Source organism: Microcaecilia unicolor, chromosome 9 (genome assembly GCF_901765095.1).
Source record: "Microcaecilia unicolor chromosome 9, aMicUni1.1, whole genome shotgun sequence".
Lineage (NCBI taxonomy): Eukaryota > Metazoa > Chordata > Amphibia > Gymnophiona > Siphonopidae > Microcaecilia > Microcaecilia unicolor.
In genome coordinates this window covers 28,186,034-28,198,684 of record NC_044039.1, presented here as the reverse complement: position 1 = coordinate 28,198,684, position 12,651 = coordinate 28,186,034, and the positions used below count along the sequence as shown (strand labels likewise).

Below are 12,651 nucleotides of genomic sequence, written 5' to 3'. Positions count from 1 at the left end.
ATCATTAGTATTATGCTAACATTTATTTTTATTTATCATTTGGATTTTGCTCACACCTTGTTCAGTAGTAGCTCAAGGTGAGTTACATTCAGATACACTGGATATTTCTCTGTCCCAGCATTTGTATTGTATCTCTGGTATTTGAATTCCAGTGCTGTTAAATGTGTATATGTTTGATACTGTTTCACAGTAGTTCTATTATGGTTTCAATTTACAGTTTTCAAGTGCACCTCATTTATTGTATTTGTTTATTCTTGGTTATTTTACTATTGTTATGTTAACAAAATTGTAAGTTTTATGTTAAACTGTATTTGCTGTACACCACCATGGTGAATCTCTTCATAAAGGAGGTTAATAAATCCTAATAAACAAACACATATAGAAGAGAACATGGCAGAGATGAGTGTGTTACATGGATATCTACATTAACATTTCTTTCATTACTTCAAAACATCTAAAGGTAGAGAAAATAGAACCCTCAGGAATCTGATAAAATTTTTAGGAAAATTTTGTTTTCCTTGCATCTCAGCTATTTTTTTCACTTAAGTGTTTACTTTTTGTTTCTTTGCTCTTCTCTGCATCCTTCCTTGCAGGTGTCTCTCCTCTCCCCAAGTACCAGCCTTCCCCGCAAGATTTTCTCTCCCTCTGAGCACTCCTCCTTTCCAAGCTTCTTCCTCTCTCTACAATATCTAGCCTCCACCCATTGCCAGCATCAGACACAAATCTCCCGGATGTAACAGAGGAAGCAGTCATTTCATTTCCATCATAACTCCATCTTACCGGCTTCATCCCATCAACCGCTTCTGTTGAGTACCAGAGCCTGTGTTACAGGCACTTAAGATTTTAAACTATCAATGTTTCTACTACAAATACATTTCTAATAATGCAAATAAAAGATCATACAGTGCTGTTGATGTTCACTGAGCAACCAATAAATGCACCAATGCCCTTATGCTTATTCAGTGAAGATTTTTCCTAAAAAGCCCACAGAATTGAAGACTCCCTCCTTCGGTATTTTCACACATACAGTGAAGAGTGTGTACCGAATTTCAGACATCTCCCACCAGAATGTGTTTTCTCAGGCCATGTATTTCTATAAAATTGAAGAGTGCACTTTGGCCCTCATACTTGTTTTTTCCCCTCCTATCTCTTATCCTAGGAAGATGTCTGGGATTCAAGATAGGTGCTGCCAGGCCTCCAGAAAAATCCCACGGAAGGATGAGACATAAGTAGTTAAAAGTGGAGTTAGCTCCATAGTACTTTACTACATATTAGTGGAGACAGTGTAAAAGTGCCTGTCCGACCTGTGACGATGCTACAGCAGCCATGGTGTTAAAAAGTATCAACTGAAGTTCCTCACAATTAAAAATAAGTTTATTCTCCCTCTAAACAACAAAAGGAGCTCTACCATGTTCACTCAGGCTAAAGTTACTGCCTCCTCCCACCCCTCTTAATAACTGAAACTGAAAGGGGATACCAGACACTTTGACAGCATCAGGTATTATAGGCAAACCCAACAGAGCAGCAAGCAGCTCCCAGGAGTAGTCTGTGCAGTGGACTGTGAACAAGGGGATCCAGATCCAAATGCCACTCTATCTAGTATATTTACTTTATCTAAATATAGGACACACTTGCAGCCGGGGAAGGCAATTGTATGGTGGACAGTAGGTTTTGTTTTGTTCCTGGAGGGCAGGCTCACAATATAAAAAATAAAGGAGCTAGGGTGTGAATTGTACCTGGGTGCCATTGTTTAAAGTCCACTGCCCTGATCACTAGGTTCCCCCTATGACTGGCAGGGACATCGTTGTGGCCATTTCTCTAAAAATGATGACCCAGTCTTGTTTTTTTAGAATTTGTAAGTTAGACATGTCAGTTTGGAAAATGGATATTCTTTTTAGGTGTCTTCCGTGCAAGTGTCCACATTTGAGCCATTTTCAAAACAGAAACCCAGACATTTTTCCTGTTCAACAATGGATATAAGATGGATTTTTTTTTTTGAGGGAGGTGTTCAAAATGAGCAAAAAACATCCTAATTTGGACTTGGATGGTTTATAAAAAATGCCCCTCAAAGTGTCAGTGACTTTTTATTCTTTCCAACAAAATGTAATGTTGAAAGAAATTATACATAAACCATCTGAAAAATTGCTTGGAGGGGAAGGAGCAAAATAACGCCAAACCCTAAACTGAATGGGACCAAATTTGGCATGCAGGGAAGACAGGCGAAATGGCTGATTATGTTTGAAACTGGGCCACAGTGACCTCAGGGTTTCAGAGAAGTCGTCCCCCCCCCCCCCCCCCAAAAAAAAAAAAAAAGATACCCAATAATTTCTATGGGGGACAAAGCTGCAGCATAAACATTCCTACAATTAAAAGCTAACAGTTAGGGAATTGCTCTTTTCAAACTACATCTCATTTTCCTGATCACAAACATACCCAGAGCCCCAAACATACCACACAGTCACAAAAACACACAACTGCAAAGAAGCTGCATCAGAACTTGGCTGGGGTCATATGTGATGATCTTAATTGGGTTAAACAGGTAGAAAAGGCAACAACGAAAGCTAAAAAAGGTACATAGGTCAGTAGGAAAAAGGAGGTGATAATGGCCCTGTATAAGAGTCTGGTTGAGACCTCATTTAGAATATTGTGCACAGTTCTGTTGATCACACCTTTAAAAAGATATAAATAGGATGAGTAGGTCCAGAGGGCAGCTACTAAAATGTTCAGGTCTGCCATGAAACACTTTAGGACAAAGATCTCAATACGCATACTCACATAGGTACCAGCTCTGTGGGTGGTTGAGCACCCCCACTACTATTATTATTATGCCTTCACTTTGACCAAGGAGGGGTAACTTGTAACGGATTTAGCACCCCCATTCATTCTGAAAAGTTGGCTCCCATGCTACGGAAGAAAGGCGGGAGAGGGGAGATATGATCGAAATGTACCTCTGTGACAAACACCCAGGAGACAAGTCTATTTCAGTTGAAATGAAGCTCTGAAATGAGGGGGCATAGGGTGAAGGTGAAACAAGCCTGAGAAAATACTTCTTCACAGAAAGGGTGGTGTATTGGTGGAACAGCCTCCCCGTGAGGGTGGTGAGTTCGTGAAAACAGCCTCCCAGTGGAGGAGGTGGAGACAAAAATTGTACCTGAATTCAAGAAAGCTTGAGACTGTTACACAGGATCTCTAAGGGAGAGGAAGGGATAGCAGATGGCATGGATAAGCACACTGGATAGGCCAATGACCTTTATCTACCTTCATTTTTCTATGATGGGCTACCTTAGTGATTCAGATTTGTATTTCATTTTCTTAATTGTAAATTCTACTGTAAGACTATCCCTCCCCCCTTTACAAAGCCACGCAGTAATGCTAACAGTCCATTCCCGCTGAATGGGCTGTATCAGCATTACCGCAGTGGCAGCCGCTAAGTGAGACTTTGTAAGGGGGAGGGGTTAGTGACTTAACCATACAGCTCTCTTAATGGTTGCTATGTCTGGTGACACCTAGTCACTGCACTATTTTGGTACTGGTTAGTATATGTAAGTGAAAAACGGAATACTTGTTGCTTTGCATCCTTTCAAAAGCAACATAGAAAGTTAGAGCAGAGAGTTGAGAACCAGCACTACAGCTCCTTATGATCTTGGGCAAGTCACTTAACCCTCTATTGTCTCAGATTATAAGCTCTCAGGGGAGAGAAAAGTACGTACTGTACTTTCAATGTACACCACTTCGATAAATTTTGGGTTTGTGTGCATTTGTGGGCAGTAGATATTAGATTCTTGATACACCATCTCTATAAGAAATGAAAAATACTATATTTCCTCAAATCTAAGATGTAACCCCCCTTGCACATGAGGGAGGAAAACACTTGTTTTTCCAAGACACACCCTCATTTCGCAAAAGTGAAAAATATGGCAAACATATGTAGAAGGAAAAGCACAAAACATTTACTTTCAATTACTAGTATAACAAACATCCTTTCACTTACAGTAACAAGAACCATACAGTACTACAGTAAAACTTACCAGTTAACTACCATACCATATAACTTTTGAAAAACAATTAGTGGTATATGGTAAATGAACATATGCAGAAAGAAAATCCCAATATTACCATTCAATTACCAGTATGATAAACACATCATTTTTGATACAAACAGTACTATCCTATATAATAATTCTCACCACCAACTTTCTAATGTCCTGCCTGTGTCCGTGGCTCCTTCGGCGTTGCTGAGCTAGGCGCTGTAGCCAGGTTGACGTCACTGATTCTCCCCACACACACACACTGCCACGCGCAAACCTGGCACCAAACAACACAGCAAAAACACAAACAGCCTTGCGCTCATCAGCTGTCGCACTCCTAACCGGGAGAAAAAAACAACTCGAGAGAGATGGGGGAAGAGGGATCCCTGTCCCGAAAAATAAACGTCTTGCGATTGCGAGGGAGAGAATCTGGGTGAGTGAGTTATGTAAATTGCTGTTACTGTTTGGGAAGAGAAATGGTTTTCTGATTTCATTGTACAAATTCAAAACGAGACGTGACAGGGTAATTTTAGCCCTCATCTCAGGCCCCTAAATAGACAAATTCCTGCTTTTCACACGGAGAACCTGAAGGTTTGGGTTAATTATGAAAAAAAAAACAAAAAACAATAATTTGTTTTGTCTGTGACATCTTCGTCTTAGTGGTGAGAAGAGCAAGGGGAGGAAAAGAAATATGTGTTTCAGCCAAACAGGTTTTTTTAGTTTTCTTCATTGGATTCCTGGCACTCGGAGGGAGGGGACGACCCTGGCACTCAGAGGGAGGGGGGGGCGACCCTGGAACTGGGAGGCCCCTGGCGCACACACTCATTCTCACACACACATTTACTCTCTCTCTCACAGTCACTCTCACATACACTCTCTCTAACATACACACTCCAAGGAAAACCTTGCTAGCGTGTTTCATTTCTTACAGAAACGGGCCTTTTTTACTAGTGGTAAATAAACTTACCAGTTAACAACCATATAACTTATGAAAAACAAAATTATCAGAGGCCGCCAACTTGAGGCAGCACTGGGACTTAGCTACTCAAAGATCACATACCCTAGGGAGGGAATGGTGGGCAAAAAAATAAAAAAAGGGAAAGAGTGGACAAGACAAGGGCTCTGAATCACACACTAGTGAGCACTTGTCTGCCAGAAATGCATGTGGCAGATAGATGGTGTCACAGCACAACTCCGGATGCTGAGAGTGTACTGTGGAGTTCTGTTCCTCACCAGCCCTTCAACAGGTATGTACCGGTTGGGGAGGGTGGAGAAGCAAGTCCCCAACGGCTATGTGGGTATTGTAGTAGAGAGTCACATGATTTGAAATTTTGGACCTCAATTCTAAGATGCCATCTGTAAGCTGCATCTACTTTCCATGGACATTAAAACCAGCAAAAACAAAGCGCGCCTTAGAATCAAGAAAATAAGGATCAATAATCAGCCCACAGCTCAGTATTCTTTTTTTTTAAGACACAGCTGCAGGCTGAACTAAGCCCAGTTATTATAAACACATACCCCAGCAAGGAATGCTTAAAATGCTTTGACTGTAAGCACAGAAAAGTGGCATATCAAGTACCATGCCCTTTCCCAGCACTGAATACTACTGTGGTCACCTGAAAGCTATCTTCATACCGGTGCACGGTTAGCTTGGCAGATAAAGCAAGGCCAGCCTTTTGGTTGTTTTAACTATCTGCTTTCTTAATCAGTTAGCAGTAATACTCAATTGCTAATGAGTCATATATTGGCTTAGCCCAAGCTCCACTCTGGCACTAACTAGACAGTGCTGCGGCAGTCAGAGCTGATATTCAGCAGCACTGCCTGGTTAAGTGCCGCTGAATATTGGCAGATGGCCCGCTCAGCAGGGTTGAATTGGGCAACGATGTTGTTTATAGCCATTATGGGCCTAATACGCATCACCATATTGGGTATAATTTTATTTTTCTTTCCAAAGAGCATTTGGGAACTGCTCCATTTAAATTACCTCTACCCTCAAAATCAGATATGCAAGGAAATAACACAGAAAACACAAATACTGTCTGGAAACCATTTAATGAGCCATGTTCTCCTCAATGTATATTCAGAAGAATATTTCATCATAAATTTACATCAATTAAGCTGAAGTATTGCCAGTATATTTTGTTAATAGAATTACCCTATGGCAAGTACAGCTCCTCCAGCTAGTAAGTTTTGAAGAACAGGATTCAGCTTCACTCTAAGCCCTTTTGGGCTCTGCTTCAGCCATCCTTCTGTTCAATGATGTTAGGTAAGCAGGATCCATTGGGCAGAGAAGTCATAATTTGTGGCATCGTATTCTATGAAAGTACTCGACCAAGAAGCCCATTCCAGTTTACAATGGGAATATCTACCCCTCGCAGCTAGTATGAAAGTCTTCTGAATGAGTAACCTAGCGTTAGAAAATGATTCCATAAGCAACTTTTCTATTCAATCTTCTATAAAATTCCCTATTTTGCTTCCAATTTTTATTTCATTTTTAATAAGACAGCAGTGTTCAAAGTTTTTTAAAGCAGCTCTTCAGCCAGTGACCTCAAGGTTGGAGAAACGGGCATGTAACCTGGAAAGCAAGAGGTCAAACCTCACCTATCTACATACTCATCATTAGCGATATGTATTAACACACATTTGGTTTGTTTAGACATCTTAAAAATGTTAGTGCATCACTATTTTAAAGCGCTGCACCCCTCCAGCAACACTATAAAATATATCTTGTTTTTTAATGTAAAGGTTTATTGACTTTTCAACCTGTAACACATAATATACCAGAAACTCACGTATCTACCAATGCATACACCCCCCCAATTCTATACAATGCACATATTCGCTGCCAAACTTTTGGAAAGCAAACAGGAGGTAGGTGTCAAAACAAGGGTAAATGGCAGTTGTACACTAACTGCTCCCACACTCTGGAATGCACTCCCTGAAAGGCTCTGATTAACACTAGACCATCCCTACTTCAGGAAGCAGGTGAAAGCTTGGCTCTTCAACCAGGCCTTTAATGGAAGAAGTAACTGTTAGTCTTGCACACACAAAGTATGACACAGGCTGCACATATTGCAGCAGGACATGTTTACTCACTCCTACCCTAGCTGATATAATATTTTATCACCTCAGACCTCATGTGCAACTTTCTTTAAAATTAGTCCCTTTATTTTCTAACTCCTCCTGCTCTCTTACCTATCGATGAGGCCCTTTTACTAAGATTTAGGCACCTATGCACGTGCAAGGTGCATCAAATTAGAACTATCACCTGGCTATTGCATGCCCCGGGCGGTAATTCTAATTTTGACACGTATCCAAAACACATGGCAGAAAATAATTTCTATTTTCTACTGTGTGGCGCTAACCAGGTGGTAACTGGCAGTGTACATGAACCGACGATTACTGCCCGGTCAACGTAAGAGACCTTACCTCTAAGTCAATGGGTGGTGGTAAGGTTTCAGGCCCAAAATGGACATGCAACGATTTTTATTTCGCCACACGTCCATTTTCAGGAGAAAAAGGCCTTTTTTGCAAGCGTGCTTAAAAATGGACCTGTGGGTGTCCAATACACGCGTACACCAGCGCAGGCCATTTTTCAGCACACCGTAGTAAAAAGTGCCCCTAAATGTTATATCTTTGCTTTTAGCCTACGCTATTAAAATTTTTTACTATATATTATGTTAACATTGTAAGTAGTATACTATGCCATACTTTATATTGTTATTTGAATATTTTTACTGCTGTAATTGTCTATTACTTATGTTTGATTTATTCTTACTATACATCACCTTGAGCGAATCCCTTCAAAAAGGCAGCAAATAAATCCTAATAAATAACTGCAGTTAAGCCCTATTGCATAAGTACTTTAGCAGTAACTGCAAAGGAGTGTGCAGTGGGTTGGGCAAGAGCAGGTCACACATCTACATGTGCAATTTACAAATAAAAGCTAAGCTTACATTTTGAGCAACTTCTTACTTTAAGATCTGCACTTGAAAGAGCCAGCAAGGTACGGGGTTTTTTTCCCTAAGACCAGGGACTCAGTTAATTTCATTAAAAAGTTCTTATATACAACTAACGCAACGCCTAATCCAATTCATCCTGTTTAGAAACAATGTACACCCCTTTGACAAACAAAAAAACGATAAACACACACACACACAAAGCCTTTATCAGAAGAATAAAAGTGCTAAACAAACGTCTCTTAAGATTGACCATCACCATGTATTTAAGACATCATCATGTACCTAAGAATCAAGCTTTCCCCCATCACTTCTGCCACATAAATAAAAACAGACATAACCCCGCCGTCAACCATGTGCACAAAAGGGAAACACGGGCCAGACAGACGCCAACTTCGCCAAGCTTCCTAGAGCTTTGTTTTTTGTCAGTGTTCTGCCTCCTCCAGCCCGTCGTTGAGACGCAACAGTGGAACACAGAAACCACGAACCGGGGTGAATTTTCCCACGTCACAATAGCCCGAGCCCTGTTCCGCCCGTGGGTTCGCTGTAGCAGCGAAGTCGGGGTAGGCTCGTCTGTTCCCGTCAAATAGAAAAGCAGCAGCAGCATGAAGTAGACACGCGGCCAGTGACTGACCGAGGGGCGCCCGGCTTATTGCCACCTTCCCCACTCACTCACATACGTTTCGGACTCGGCGGCCTCGCTGCACTACAAGAACGAGGGTCGGGTGTCATTCGAAGTGAAGGGAAAGGAACGCGGCACCGACACCCGCCGCCGCTATTATTCTCCTCAGGGTTACTAAATGGGCGGGAAACCGAGCCGGGAGCGCCGAAGGGGTCGGAGTCTCCATCCTCCGGCGCGGCCGGGATCTACTCGGCGCGCAGCGGCCACGGAGAACCGGGGACAGTTCTCAAGCCACACAAAATGGAGACCCGGCAACAACAAGCGCTTTTTTTTTTTTCTCGCAGCCGCTTCGCTTTATCCGCTTTGGGGCGCAATTTTTTTTTTTTTTTTGTTTTCTCCTGAGGAACCAGGTTTCTCCTCCTCCTCCAGACCCGCGGCTCACTTCCAGCCACTGCCCCCCGTCTTTTTTCTCTCAACGCTCGTTTTTTTTTTTTTTCTCTCCTCTTCTTCATCTTGAAGCGCAAGGCCGGGAGAAGAAGAAAAAAAAATGTGAGCATCAAAGGCCCAGACTTTTTTTTTTTTCCGCGTCAAACCCCGCGCTCCTAGCTGAAAGCTTCCATTAAAAAAAAAAAAATCTTTTCCACTTCCTGCTCTCAAATCTCATCCGCACAGACAACAAATAAACTCGGAGACGGACATTTCATTCGAGCTATAGTGAAATCGGTTAGCAATCATTGGCCGAAGCCAGGCACAAACCTCCAATGCAGCCCTGGTTGGTTACCTCCTCAAATCGGCTGTTTGGTTGGACAGAAAATGGCTGCGAAGGAACCAGTCCCAGCGCGGAGCTCCGCTTCCAGGACTCGGACGCCCCTCCCGCCTCCACCTGATGCTGGTTTTGGCTCTTCCGGCTGCGCGAACTCACCTCCCTCCTCTGCCAGATGCCTTCTCTCAACTTCCTGCCCCCTCACCCCCCCCTAGTCCCACCTCCTTTCTTCGCACAGAGCTCCGCCTCCCGCTGGCGAAAAGGGTGTGTGTTGTGCCGCTGCTGCTGCTGCTACAGCTGTCATCGCTCCCCACCCCAGTTCGACCCGGAACACGTGGGCTTTCGCTGTTCTTAGGCTGGGGTTGTCTTCGTAACTTGGTAGCGCTCCGTAATATCGAGTTACTGCGATCTGCAGCTTTCTCTCGCGCTGCTGTGATTCTGAAACCTTTGCCCATGTTATTGATCCTTGTACAGGAGCAGCGTAAATTACAAAAAAAAAAAAAAAAAGGCTTTCTAGTTGTATCGTCTCCCAAATTTTTCTTTCTTGCTTTTATGTGGATCTGCAGAGCTCTGTGGGGACTCGAGCACCACCAATATTGAACTTAAAGAGCAATTTGTTTTGAGTTCAGCACCCCCAACCTTTTTGAAAGGTTGGTTCCTATTTAAATGATTCTAATTTATTTTCCGCATAAAAATTTGTGCCAAAAAAATTGTGCCGTTTGTTTACTGTAAACTCAATGAAAATTAATATTCCATCATACTTTGTGGAGTCATTTATTCTGTAATTCTGTATGCAAGTGCCTAGCACCCTTTGTAAACAACTGTGGGGATTACAGATTTACCCACCCCCCCTCTTCCCACCCTGTCAGACTGTCATAGTAATGCTTGAATGTTTTCACTTATATACACTGTCAGCTAGCACATTTGCTTATTTCCGATCTGAGGAAGAAGGGCAACCTTCGAAAGCTAATCAAGAAATGTATTGTTATGTCCAATAAAAAAGGTATCATCTTATTTTCTTTTCCATGTTTTATTTTGTTTGATTTCTATTGATAACCTTAAGAGTGGACTAACACGGCTACCACACTCCTCTACTTAAGATTTACAAAAAAAAAAACTGGTGAACAGCCAAAAAAACCCCAAAGGGTAGAACAAATTAAAGTTTTCAATTAATGGGTATAACCCTCAGAGACCAAGGATTGACTGAGGTCTGACCTGCAAGACTCCAATATCTGCATGAGATTATAGTGTCTGCGGTCCTATCTCTTTCATAGGGCTATCATATACCCATAATAATTTTACTTACATACAAAAAGTCTTTTTTTTATATATAGTCATTCTTTTTGTTGAATATTGCAATCTAAATAAACGACAGCAAAAACTTCAAAAACAGCACTTAGCTTTCACTGAAGTTGTACAATAACCCCTCTGATGGAATAAACAATGGGGCCCATATCGTTTCGCCTTCCTACAGGCTTCTTCAGGTTTTGCCCAATATGAATATTAAATGGGGTTTCACCTTTTTCCAGGGGGTCAGCTTCTTTGCTGGCTTCTGTTTCTTTTGTCTGTCCTTTCATACTGTTTTCTTGCATTGATTACAGATTTACCTCATCCTGTTACAGTTGAAGCCAAAACCTGCTTGAACCAAATTCTAATTCATGGGGCTATTGTACTAAAAAGTTGAGAATCTGGAGGGGGGGGGGGGCAAACTGCCCAATACATTTGATTTAGGGCTGGATAAAAGCATAGGCAAACTAGGTACATACCTAGGGTCCAGATGTTTAGGAGGGGACCTTCCAGATGGTCCAGTGCAGCAAGTGCTTTACTTGCTACACAGCTATTTCCTGTAGGAAAAAAGACTACCCTTACAGCTGCGGTAAAAGGGGGCCTCTGCGTGCATCAAAAAACACGCGCTAGTGCCAGCGCAGGCTCTCTTTTGCCTCAGCTTGGTAAAAGGGGCCCTATAAGACGTGTATTCTGCCTTCTTTTGGACTGTTTGATTCCTTATTGTCCATGGCAGACCAGACCAAACAAGTGGATTATGTCCCTCTGTCTCTGCCAACAGATGGCGCCAGAGAAAAACAGCTCAGAGCTGATTTCCCCTATAGGGAGCTGATGCTGCCTTCAGCTTTTCAGTATATCTCAGGGGCGTAGCTGCGGGTGGGCCCAGGTCCACCCATTTTTGGATCAGGCCCACCCAGTCTCAGTGATCCACCATTCAGTTGCCAGCCATAGTACTCCAATTGCATTAGCTCAGCCATATGTAGGAAGCAGAGAAGTACCCCCGAGCTAAGCCCTGCAGCTCCGGTGTTATTTTTTAGTTTTTTTTTTAATTTATCAGTGCATTTTCCCTCCAGGCCCACCCAACATCCTTCGCTGCTGTCACTGCCTTTTCCTGCGGCTCTTGGTATGGCCGTCTGGGAGGCTGCGTTCAGCGTTGCCTACCTGTTCTGAAATAATTCTTCTTCTCCCCAGGCTCAGCTGCATTGGTTTTTCGCCCGTCGCGCAACGCTGCCATTCTCACAGGCAGCTCCGCTCCCCCCTGCTGCATCCATCCGGCCCTCTCTATGCACTTCCTGTTTACATAGGGCCAGATGGATGCGGCAGGGGGGAGCGGAGCTGCCTGTGAGAATGGCAGCGTTGCGTGACGGGCGAAAAAACCGTTGCAGCGGAGCCTGGGGAGAAGAAGAATTATTTCACAGCAGGTAGGCAACGCTGCCTCCCGGACCGCCGTACCTGGAGCCGCGGGAAAAGGCAGCGACAGCAGCGAAGGATGTTGGGTGGGCAGGCCTGGAGGGAAAGTGGCTGAGAGCTGCTGGGTATGATGGGAGGGAGAGGAGGAAGGGGTTGGACATGGGAGGGAGAGGAGGAAGGGGCTGGAGATCTGCTGGACAAGGGAGGAAGAGGAAGAAGGGACTGGAGGGAAAGGACAGAGCTGCTGGACATGGGAGAGGAGGAAGGGGCTGGAGAGCTTCTGGACATGGGAGAGAGAGTAGGAAGGGGCTGGAGATCTGCTGAACACGGGAGGAAGAAGAGGAAGAAGGGACTGGAGGGAAGGGACAGAGCTGCTGGACAAGGGAGGAAGAGGAGGAGGGGACTGGATGGAAGAGAGAGAGCTGCTGGACATGAGAGGGAGAGGAGGAAGGAGCTGGAGATCTGCTGGACAAGGGAGGAAGAAGGGACTGGAGGGAAGGGAAAGAGCTGCTGGACATGGGAGGAAGAGGGGACTGGATGGAAAGGAGAGAACTGCTGGATGTGGGAGGAGGAAGAGGGGACTGG

At 43.6% G+C, this 12,651-nt stretch overlaps 1 protein-coding gene across 1 annotated transcript in view; it reads right to left on the bottom strand.

Moving 5' to 3' along the window:
* NFYB (nuclear transcription factor Y subunit beta) overlaps positions 1-9,503 on the bottom strand; it is a 57,432-nt gene extending 47,929 nt beyond the window's left edge. Inside the window, exon 1 of the mRNA XM_030214952.1 lies at positions 9,366-9,503. The gene's annotated coding sequence lies outside the window, so the exon portion shown is untranslated. The remainder of the gene's footprint in view (positions 1-9,365) is intronic.
* Positions 9,504-12,651: the final 3,148 nt, after the last annotated feature.